Source organism: Leptonychotes weddellii, chromosome 6, assembly GCF_054177405.1.
Source record: "Leptonychotes weddellii isolate Sample4059 chromosome 6, ASM5417740v2, whole genome shotgun sequence".
In the NCBI taxonomy this organism is placed as follows: domain Eukaryota; kingdom Metazoa; phylum Chordata; class Mammalia; order Carnivora; family Phocidae; genus Leptonychotes; species Leptonychotes weddellii.
This window is the reverse complement of record NC_138374.1, coordinates 56,445,099-56,457,280: the sequence shown is the minus strand read 5'-3', so window position 1 is coordinate 56,457,280 and position 12,182 is coordinate 56,445,099.

Genomic DNA, 12,182 nt, shown 5'->3' with positions numbered 1-12,182 from the left:
TAGACCCTGGCCATCAAACTTTTAGAAGTTCTCCCCAAAGCATTATGCTGTTCTACATATTTGCAAATGTAAATCTATGTATTTTGTATTTGCATCTCATTCCCACCTAGACAAGTGCCTATTTCTTCTTGGAGGCCCAGCCCAAGCATTATCTCTCTCTTGTCTTCTCTAACTGCCCCCTCCCCGTCCTCAGAGAGCAGACTACTTTCTCTGATCTGCCACAGTCTATCTTTTAAGTGATCTACCACACTCTTTTATAGGTCTGTCTCTCTGCTAGACTGAAAACTCCTTAAGGGGGCGGATAATGTCTTACCAGTCTTTACCCTCACCCCTGCACCCTGGGCCTGCCATAAAGCAGGCATTTTTTCCATGTGTGATCAATACATGAACACAGCGCCTCATTATCCTTCTAATCAACCAGAATGGAAAACTCAAGAAGCCACCTGTGCTGGCTTCAGTTTCAGTGCCAGTCGCTCAGTCTGGGCAGCTCAGAGCAGCTTCCTGAGCCTTCCACCAGTGCAGAGAGCATCCAAGCTGCCCTGAAGGGTTCACTGTCATTTGCTGAGCGGGAGTCAACAGCGATCCTGCTGATAGGATGGCCTTTGTCTCCTTGAACCCCAGTCCCACACCCTACAGACTGTGCATCTTAAAGGTCATGGTCCTGGGCGGTCCTTATCAATCAAAGCATCAGTAGAGAAAAAAAAAATCCCACTCTGGGATATGGCGAGACATGTTGGTTTCAAAACATTGCAGATCGTTAAATGAGTAATGTTAATGTGATCTCAGAATAATAAACACACCCCCACATGGATAATAATATCAGTTGCATTATCAGGAAAGGAACAAAAAGCAACATTTGGCTGCAAGGACTATGGAAGAGACGTCTGTATGGGTAATTCCAGGTCTGTTAGGGCAGGTAAATTGCATTTTTTGACTACCATCCCCCCCACCCAATGTGGACACTCATTCCCAAATCAAATCTTTCTTCTGAGGTAGGTATATGATTTGGGAGAAGTGAAGAGAAGGAGGGAGCACACACTTACAGGAAGAAAACAAAGGCCTTCGTTTTCTAAAACTGTCACTCACTCTGATTGGGAAAGACTTTCTCAAGAATTGAAAATGTCCTGCACAGGAAGTAACGCTTCATCACACGGCTGATAATCAGCCTCGTGCTTGTCAGGGATTGGTTTTTCCCTTCTGTGGCAAGAGAATGGTTACAGGCGAGCTTGGACATCTTCCCCACCAGTCTGATAGTCATTTAAACATATCTTGTACCTATCTTCCAAAATGTTTGAGCACACTGGTGTTACTGCATCAAATTCATATGGAAGACTCACAATGGTGGGTGGGGGTTGTCTGCCATTTCAGTGAGTTTCCATGGAGCCAGACCAACACACTTCCCCTAATAGCCTTTTTGTTTAGAGGTTCTAGCAGGGGAGCACAGCTACTCGTATACCCTTGACCGAAGAACGGTCTTCCTCTATCGGGGAAGATCGTCCTCTTCGACCGAGCGCACAGCTTCGGGAGGGATGCACATGGAGCAGTGAGGGAGGAAGGGGACACCTGCCTAACCAGCCAGATCAGCTGAATCAATCCTGGCGATCAATGGGGTGACAGATGTCACAGCCAGATCGCCCTCACATCCCCCCGATAGCCTTTTTGAAATGGCAGCTTGCATGGAGCTTGTACATGTATCAAGTTAAACAAAATGCATTTTCTTTCACCCTCCAGCTAACTTGCCCCTGCCCTTCCTCTCTCTGATACCCAGTTCTTTCCCCACCCCACCCCCAATCCAGTATCTTAAAGGACTCTTATCCTTAAAGAAAACCACCAGTCAGCTAATTCACTCCAAGGTGTTGGCTACTCAATGTGTTTATATTTAGAAGAAAGATAAGTACTTTATCCAAAGAAATGACTCTCTAATGGTGAAGTTTCTAGCCTTATCATGGGAGCTGGTGGGACTTTCCAGTGCCTCTCAAGCCTACAACATTGGTGGCCACCAATGATGAGGATACATAAGCATGACCCTCATGCCTGGGTCACAATTTATTCCCAGACAAGAGGCTGGTAGCTTTCTTCACAATTATCAAGTTGCCTTTATGCAGTGCCTGTTTAAGCTTTTTTTCAGAAGCACTTAGCAGAATAAGATAAATCCCAAGTCTCCTTGCCCCATACCCAAAGATCCTTAGCATATTGCCACTCTATCCCAGACTTCTTAGGAGGATAAGAAGGTTCTCATCCCATGAGCCCTTAGATGTGTCATTTTTAAGATTCAAGTCATATGGTAATCTTACAACAGATATATAAGGGTACTCATGCATTCATTTATTAATCACTTATTAAGCTCCTGCTGTGTGCCAGAAATTGTTCCAGAGATACACCAAAAGTCAAAATTGACAAAGTCCCCACCCTGGTCAAGCTTAAAGCTGGAAATTGGTTTAAACTATTTCCATCTGTCTCCAGAAAGCAGAACTAGGACAAACGGGTAGGAGTCTCAGGGAATCAGATTTCTGTTTCATATACTATACGACCAAATATGGAATGGTAATGAGCTCCCCATCACTGGAGGAGTGTGGGAAGAAGCTGCATGACTGCTTGTTGCAGAGAGATTCATGCATAAAGCTGGACTACCCATTGCCTTCAATTTTTTTCTTTTAGCAGCAGGGATCTGTTTTTGAGCAAAATCTTATCTTAATATAATAAAAAGCAGAGTCACTGGGTTGCAGTGGCAAATATGGCTCCAGAGGCCTCTCTGAATTCTCCTCTGTCCATGAAACCTTAGATATCCACAAGCCGCTGGATGAGGGGATCACGAAGCTCCCAGCTTACCCTAGTGTCCTGGGGATCTGTGAAGCTAAGCAGGATGGCAAAAGCTTCTCACCAGAGTCTTCCCCTCCCTCGTTCCTGCTTCCACCTTTTCCTGGGAAGCTGCTGAAGCCAGATAAAAGAGGCAGAGATTCTGGGCGTACAAGTAGGAGGACATTTAATGAATGCTGTCTGAGGATGTCACTATAATACGAAGACATTTTTTTTGGCTGGACCTGAAGATCATAGCGTGGCTCCTCCAGCTCCAAAAAGAGCACATTGCCTGGCATCCTGAACCTTAAGGAAAATCCAACAGTTTCAAAAGGATGAAAAGGACCCTTATGGGAAGAAGGCAAGAGCCCAGATGGAAAGAAGGCACTCACAGGCCACTCGCTGAAACACATAAGAACTCGTATGCACCATTCTCTGGTGACCCCACGTGTATTCTTTATCTTCTAACATAAGGCTGACTTCCTAGCAATGGACCCTATCATCGCACCCAGATGTACCATGTTTAACTACGAGATTTCACATTATTCTGCAATCTGGAGCAGGGAATCAGAGAAGTATTTTCCTTTCAGGTTTCATGCCTGGAAAGTCCCAACCCCTTTGGGCACCATGTGCTTGGAAAGGAAAAGCTTCAGCAACTCAGAGGACTTGGGGCTGGCAGCTACTCACTGGCTGGGACTGGCGTCGGGATGTGGGAGGTGGGAGAGGGGAACCTCGCAACTTGAAATAGAGCTCGAGGTCCTCCCAGGCAGGTAGCCACCACATAGAGCTTCAAGTTTGCCCAGTCATAACCTTATCATCCTTCTAGCTAGAATTTTCCTGACAGTTCCAGAGAAGCTTATCGAAATTGGACTCACATCTATCCTCATAGTCTAAACTGTGAGCAAAAGTAAGTGAGTCAGCTGAGCTTTCCTTAAACCCATGGTTTTCCAAAACGTATAACATACATGAAACATGATTTGGTCGGGGGGGGCGGGGAGATGTTAATAGGTGTGAGTCAATAGAATTCTGAAGAGCACTACTTTGGGAAATTCTAGTTGAAACAAAACTAAGTGGGTTTCTATAAAACGAATAGTCCTGGGAATGAAGGGCCCAGCATAGGGAATATAGTCGGTGGTATTGTAATAGTGTTGTATGGGGACAGATGGGAGTTTCACCTGTGGTGAGCACAGCATGACATACAGACTTGTCAAATCACTATGTTGTACACCTGAAACTATTGTAACTTATGTGTCAACCATACTTCAAAAAAAAAAAGAAAGAAAGAAAAAGCAGATTCATTACTGTAGGACTTTTCAGAGCCTTGAAGATGTAAATTGTGACCCTCCAAAAAGAGAATAAATTATACAGTATTTCCCAATTTCATTTGAACTCCAAATATTTTATGTCACAGAGCAACTCAAAGCACTCCATTTTTCCTGAAACACACTTTGCAAAATGCTCTGATAAGCCAAACTCTTAACCAATTATATGAATTTAGAGTTTTGTTTTTCATTAAAGTAAGCCAGGATATCCAAAGTACATCAATGTCTTATCTACCATCTTGGGAGACAGGACTGCACATACATGAATTGTTCACACGACTGAAGCTTCAAACACCAAAACCATTCAACAGTTTTATCTAAAAATCTTACTAAAGTGTACTACACGCATCTCTACCTTTGATTATTAAAAACAAAACAATATATTCTGAGTATAAAAGTAAACACATGCTTATTTTCAAAAGCTTATAAATTCTGAAAAGAAAAAAATAAGGCAAAAGTTACTCACAGATCCATAACTATTAACATTTGGCATAATTTTTCTTATTCTGCATCAGATGTATGCTGAAGTATTTTTTTTAAATGTTTCACAATTCAATTAATGTTTTCTATATCATCAAACATTCTTTGAAAATATGTTTTAATGGCTCTCACCGTAATATAAATGTATCATACTTTACTTTTAACCATTACCTTCACTGGATAAATCAGTTGTTTTTATTATAAATAAGGATGAGCATCTTTTTGCAGAAAGCTTTGTCTCTATTTTTTTCTTTTGAATAGATCTCTATAAGTGGAATTCATATGTCAAAGTATATAAATATCTGTAGGATCTTGATACATACAAATTGCCTTCCAAAGAATTTTCACCATTTACATATTCCCAGCAATTTATACAAGTGTTATTTTACCACACCCTCACCAACAGTAAATACTATTATTTTTTTTAAATCACTGTTAATTTGATAAGTTAAAACTGCCATAACTGTTTCGACTTTTTATTACCATTAAATTTAAACATTTGCTATCAATATTTTCTACATATAATATGCCCATTTTTCTCCTGTAGCCTTAATATTTTTCTCATTGATTTGTGTGATTACTGACTCTCAAGATTACTGACTATACTATTTGTGACAAATAATTTTCACAATTTGCTGCTTACCTTTAAATTTGTTCATAATGTATAATTAAATAATCTGGTTTTAAGGCATAAATATGAATATCTATTTATATAAAAATATGGCTCCTTTTTTTTTTTTTACTTCTTCCTTTGTTTTCCTGCTTAGAGAATCCTTTCTCATTCCTCTGGATGTTTTATGATTTTTTTAAATCCTTTTTTATTTTTTAAATATGGTATACTGCTTGCTTTTTAAACTGAATAAAACATTTTGTTAATGACTCAGGGTGATAGTTTCGAACAGCATTTAAAGCTTGGTGCATGAAACAGAACATCCCCAGCAGCCACTGAAGTAGGTAGAGAGAATTCTTTCCATTGTCTGTGACCTCAGACTCCTGCGATTTGCTGGTTCTGTGGCTGATTTTCGGTTTTGATCTCTTTTTTTTTTTTTTTTTGACATTAGGCTCCCAGCTCTCACTTCCTATTGCAGAGAACTGTCTGCCACTCATAGCACTCCCTACTTTGAACAGCTCACACCCCAAATCACCATATTTATACTACAGTGGACTAATGATGTGTACAGTTGAGTGTGGGTGTGGAAGACAGAATCATGTCCTTAGTAAAGATGTTTTCATCCTAATCCCTGGAAGTCCTGGATATATTATGTTACATGGGAAGGGGGAATTCAGATTGCTGATCAGCTGACCTTGAGATGTGGAGGTCATTCTGGATTACAGGGTGGGCCCAGTGTAATCACAAGTTTCCTTAGAAATGAAAGAGAGGAGCCAGAGTGTTGGAGTGATCTGATATGAGGAAGACTCAGTCAACCATTGCTGGCTTTGAAGACAGGAGGTGGCTACAAACCAAGGAATTCAGGAAGCTGGAAGCTAGAAGCTAGCAAAGGAAAGTGCATGGGGTCTCCCCGAGAGCCTCCAAAAAGGAATACAGCCCTCCTAGGACCTGATTGTAGCCCAGTGAGAACCATTTCAAACTTCTGACCTCCAGAATTGTAAGACAGTAAATTTGAGTTGTTTTAAACTCCTAAGTTTGGGGTGATTTGTTACAGCAGTAATAGGCAGCTAACAAACTGAGTCTAGAAGTCTCCATGGGGTTTAGAGCATGGCCTTGATGACTGCTATTTTGGCTGCTCTGATGTTTTATCCCTGCCCCCCCCCACTCTTCCTCCCAATTATTTCCATGGTTGCTGGAAATCTAGCCTCCATCTAGATCATGCATGAGGTGGGGCATTATTATTTTACAGGAATTGGTCTTGACAAATTACGTTGCAGACATTGGGTCAAAGGATGAAGTAGAAGGAAGCTGGAGAGACAAAGTATTTAACAGGTTTTTCAGAGAAATCACATGGTGGACCTTCTGCCCACTTTGGAAGAAAGAACATCCAAAAGAAGGTCATGACCCCTGGACTGGGTGAGAGCAACACCATTTAACCGATGTCTGTACTGGCTCAGATAACCATCACTGTCTGTAGATGAATTCCCCTCTGTCTAAAAGACTGGGTAGTTCAAGGGTGTGAGACACAAGGAATCCACTCAGCAGAAAGAGTTTTTGGGAGTAGATTGGGGAATAAATGGAGTCTATGTCACGAAGAGCCTTGGATCCAGACCAAGTGGTAGAGTGTGGAGTAGCCCAATAAAAATGCAGGTAGACTTCAAGAATATTACATAAGGAAGCATAAGGAAGGCTCAGGAAAGTTGGGGCCAGCATTGGGCAGAGGTAGATCATTTAGTTAGTCTACATTGGCAGACTACACTACACTACACTACACTCAGACCCACTGTGAGTGTGGGTCTAAAATGCATCAGGACATTTGCCCAGTGGCCTAAATAGAACCTGCACTTAGATAATTTATTGTAATGGATGCTGAAGAGGAATCTGAATAGTGTGCCTTCTTTATCCCTGTCTCCCTAATGTCTACCATAGTGTCCTGCATATTGTAAGTGCTCAATCTTTAAATCCCATTCTGGGTCTAGTAACATAGATCTGATACTGCTCCTTGATAAAAGTTTCCAGCCTTAACATGAAAGATTCATGTTGTCAAAACATTAACAAAATGTTTTATTCAGTTTAAAAATGCAGCCCTAGCTCAATCTTACTTAGGAAACCAAAAGAGCAATGAAGAAGTATTTTATTAATATATTAGAATTCTTTTTTTTTTCCCCAATGGAGAAAAAAAATACTAGCTTTCTCTAAGTTATAAGATTTGGAGTGATATTTTGGAAAAAAGGGTGTTATATGAAAACAATGGATCGTGGATCACCACATCAAAAACTAATGATGTATTGTATGGTGACTAACATAACATAATAAAATTAAAAAAAAACAGTTAAAGGTAAAGAAGGAATAATAATAATAGCTTATGTCATAGTTTAATATGTAGTTTTAATAACTGAATGCATGTATGGCATTTAGAGAGCAGTGCCTGGTGTCAATGCACTCTAACTAGATGCTGACTATCATTCTGATTCTTCAACATTTTTACATGCTCTTCATTGATTAAAAAATAATACCCAGAAAAATATTAACTTGAAATCATAATTTATAACAAGACCAAAGAATATATGTGTGTTATTTATGAGAAAAGACGGTAGCTAATGGACAATGACAAGACAATCTTTACAAATATAGACTAGCATATGCGACACACAGAGTTATGGAAATGAAAGCATAGATTTAAATATATTTTCTTGGCTGTGTTCATTACTTGAAGGATCATGTAGGGAATCCTTTACTAAAGTAAAGAATATTTCTTCAAGCTTGTATTACTACTATAATTTTTTAATACATTGATTTTTATAGAGAGGGTCTCATTCAAATAGGAAACCCCAGGATAAATGAGCCAAATAAAGTGTCTCACGCTGGGTCTAAAAACATGAGCACCAAGATGAAAGGTAACACAGAGATCAGATGTATCGGGCAATGTCAATGAAGCCATATCCTTCAGCGAATAAAATTCACTTTCAAAGTACTGGCTGGGGCACAGAAAGAGTCATAGGAAATTGACAGCCACCCTACACCCAAATGTAAGAAAAGACCAACTCATCTAAAAGACAAATTAAAATAAAAAACATAAAACAATTTAAAAAACTCCCTTTTAATTAGGAACACTGACTCCATGTTTGCTGTTATGGAGGAGGGGAGAGGTCACATCCATTTGCTGTCATTGAGGAAGCAGTAGGATGGGAAGTGGGTCTGAGGTTGCCAGTGTAGACTAACTAAATGATCTACATTTAACACGAAGGACTGTTAAATGTACAACTTCAAGACCACTGTATTAGTTATTCCAACACTTTCTTCTCAACAACCTGCTCTCCAAAGTTCCTAGATATGCTGATAATCTGAGCCCTTGTTCTTGATGGAAATTCAGTGTTTAAATCTAAGTGAGGCCCAAATGGATTTTATTACTGACTTATGTGAGCACCATTATCCCTGCTCACATTTGTGGAAACCTGTAGGTTCTTCTGTTTCTAAAAAAAAATACTTCTGAGCTTTTGGAAAAGAAGTTGCTAATCACTGGCAGTTAGTGTGGGTTCACTGATAAAGAGTTATACCGGGGCTCCTGGGTGGCTCAGCTGCTTAAGCAGCTGCCTTTGGCTCGGGTCTTGATCCCAGGGTCCTGGGATCGAGCCCCGTGTGGTGCGCTCTGCTCAGTGGAGAGCTTTCTTCTCCCTCTCCCCCTGCCTGCTGCTCTGCCTGCTTGTGCTCGCTCTCTATCTCTCTATCAAATAAATAAATAAAATCTTAAAAAAAAAAGAGTTATGCCAACATACTTTGCTTTTGATGAGGTTTCTAGTATGTGAAGTGGAAGGAGCAGCACAGACAGACACTGTGTACCTTGATTTTGGCAAAGCTTTTGACAAGGTCTCTCATCGTGTCCTTACAGAAGCTGTGGACTGTAGGATAGTATAGTTGATGGAATGTTCTTATGGTGGCCAAAGAACACTGAATGCTGGGCTGACCAGGAGGAAGGCTCTCCTCTTAGTGCTTGAGGGCACCTAGATCTTGGCCTGTCCCAGGACTTTTATCAAAGGAGTTGGATGAAGCCTGTATCAGGTTACCCAGCATGCTCACAACCATTTGGAAGATTTTCAGTTCATGCTTCTGGTGGCAGCCAGGAAAAGGAAAGAGAAGATCTCTAAGATGCACTAGTTTGGGTCCTAGGGAGATGTCCAAACCTGGCTGCACATCAGAAACACCTGGGGCCATGTTGAAAAATATAGACACCCAGACCTTTCCCCAGGCCTACTTCACTAGGATTTCAAGGGGTAAAGTCCTGGCTTTTTTTTTTTAACTTCCCTATATAATCCACAGACAATCAGCCCAGCATCCCATCTTTAGAACCATTGCATTGGTGGGATTTAGTAAAGGAGCCTTTCCAGGGTCATAATAGAGCTGGCAGTCTAGAGATCTTCAAGGACTTTCAAACCAAGAGAAAACCCTTCCCTACACTCTGGCTCAATCCAACCTTGACCCTTCTTCATGGGGACAGAGCAGGGCAGGGAGGGGAGGAACACAGCACCTGACAACGAGCGCACTGGCTGTGAAGTCAGCCACGTTTGGAGTCAAGCCTTGTTTCTATGACCTGTCTACTGTGCAAGCGAGAGTATGGGCCTCCATTGTGTACATAAGTGGCCAACTGATGCAGCTATGACCATTATGAGTCTGTTCGGCAAACTCTCGAGTTCTGTGGATCTTGAGTCTGTAGTTTTTACCAGAACATGCTTTTTTCCAGCTCTGCCCAGAGAAGGAAAGAAGCCACCATCTACTGACCATCAACTGTGTGCTGGGCACTAGGTCCCTCACAGATCTAATGTCATTTCCTTTAATGGTCACCAAAACCCTTGTTTTTGCCCATGAGGAATCTGAGCCTCAGAGAGGTGAAATGACTTCCCCCGAGTCACTCAGCTAGAAAGGGACAGATAGATATCAAGAATTTGGCTGATAAACTTGCACTGAGGATTCCCCGTGGCACTTTTAAAATGGTTAATATAAGGAGTGGAGAAAGCTTTGCCCTTTAAAAAATCTAAATAGAGACATTTTGAAACTGCGAGGGAGGGGGAAAGTCACACCACCTACACTCCCCACTACCTGAACACTCAGCAAGTAGCCAGAGGAAAAGCCCGACAAATAGACTGTCATTGCTTGGTCTCTTTCTCTTTTTCTCACACACACACACACACACACACACACACACACACACACACACACATCCCTGGCCACCTTATTTAAAATTATAATACCTCCCCAAGTACAGTCTTATTCTTTTCCTCTGCTTTATTTTTCTTCTTACCACTTAACCATCATCCCACAAACTATCATTTGGGTTATTTATCTTATTTATGGTGACTCATCCCCACTAGAATGTTAGATCCTAGAGGGGAAGAATTTTTGTCCATTTTCTTTATTTCAATATACACATTGCCCAGAAGAGAGTGAACATTGACATTCAATAAATATTTGTGGCATGAATGAATAGAAAAAGCCTAGAAATGTAAATATCATAAATGTTGAAATTAATTGTAATCTCTTTAGACAGCTACATGTTCTAGCTTTTCTATTGCAAATATATACTATTTGTATCATAAGAATTTTTAAAAATTGTCTCTGTTGTCCAGGTTATTACTGATTTCAAGCTAAAGTGAGAGGGAAGATAGGACCAGATTTATCTTCTAGAGGGCAAATGTGCTGGGTATTTCAACTCTGAACCCACTTTCTACCCTTCCTCACTCTGCTCTGTGCCTTGCTCTATCTTCTTTGAACTGAATCAACAAGCTCACTTGACCTTTGGCTTCCATTTGGGAAAAGAATGAGGTTGGGCTGCTACCCATGGGCTGTGTTCCTCTACCCAAGCCCGGTGCCTGGCAGGCGCCTTCTAGGTGCCCCTCCTCCCTGGGGGTCTGTAACTGCTCCTGCCCTTGCCTCCCCCGGGTCTCTGGGTGTAACAGCTCTTCATCCTTGCATGACCTGGAGCACTTCACAGCCTTTGCTGGTCTTCTTAACTCTGTCCATACCTTTTAAATAGTCCCTTCATTAAATTTTCCTCAATTATCCAATTGAGTATGCCACCAATGTCTTGCTGGGTTTCTGACTGACAGTGTGCAAAATGGGGAAATGTGCCTACAGTCCGAAGAGCTAATGTCTAATGACCCGTTTCTTCACTGGTTTGCTCAAGGCCAAAGCCTCAAGGCTCTTTGGGTTCAAATCATCGGAAAACTAAGAAATTTGGGCAAGATGACCTCTGATATTCTGTGATTTTAAGAAACCCTTTGCTTAGAGAATGAAATAGTTACTTCTCTATTAGCTAGAAAATGTTAACTTGATCCGGATTCTGAAAAGAGCCCAGTTTTCCAGAACCTTATCCACAATTGTTGTAGCTAAACTACTGACAATCAATCTGAACTTGGCAATAAGACAGCCAACAAATCCCAGTCCTCTCTTTGCCCTCACTTTAGCTACGTGTCAGTAAGTTGCTGTAAAATCGGGGTTACCTTTTTTAAAACAATCATTACACAAATAACACATCTTTAAAATAGAAAAGTCAGAATCTGTAGCTAGCAAAGAGATAATTCCTGAGCACTTGCTGTGATGAGCACTGGGTGTTGTATGTAAGTGATGAATCACTAAATTCTACTCCTGAAACCAATATTACCCTCTATGTTAACTAACTAGAATTTAAGTAAAAACCTGAAACCACAAAAAATAGAGAGATAATTACTTTTAACATTCACAGTTGAGTGTTAAATGAGTTAATGTATGTAAAATGCTTACCATGGGGCCTGGCACATTGTAAACAGTTAAAAAATGACACGATTACCCACCTCTCTTCCTTCTCTACACGCAGACAGCTTTCCTGATCTGCCCCTAAGGATTCCGTCCTCATTCTCGTAATTAACTGGGCCCGTGTGCCCTTCCCTAGACACACAAGACACACTGATGGTGTTTCATGGTATCTCCATTAGAGACGTTTG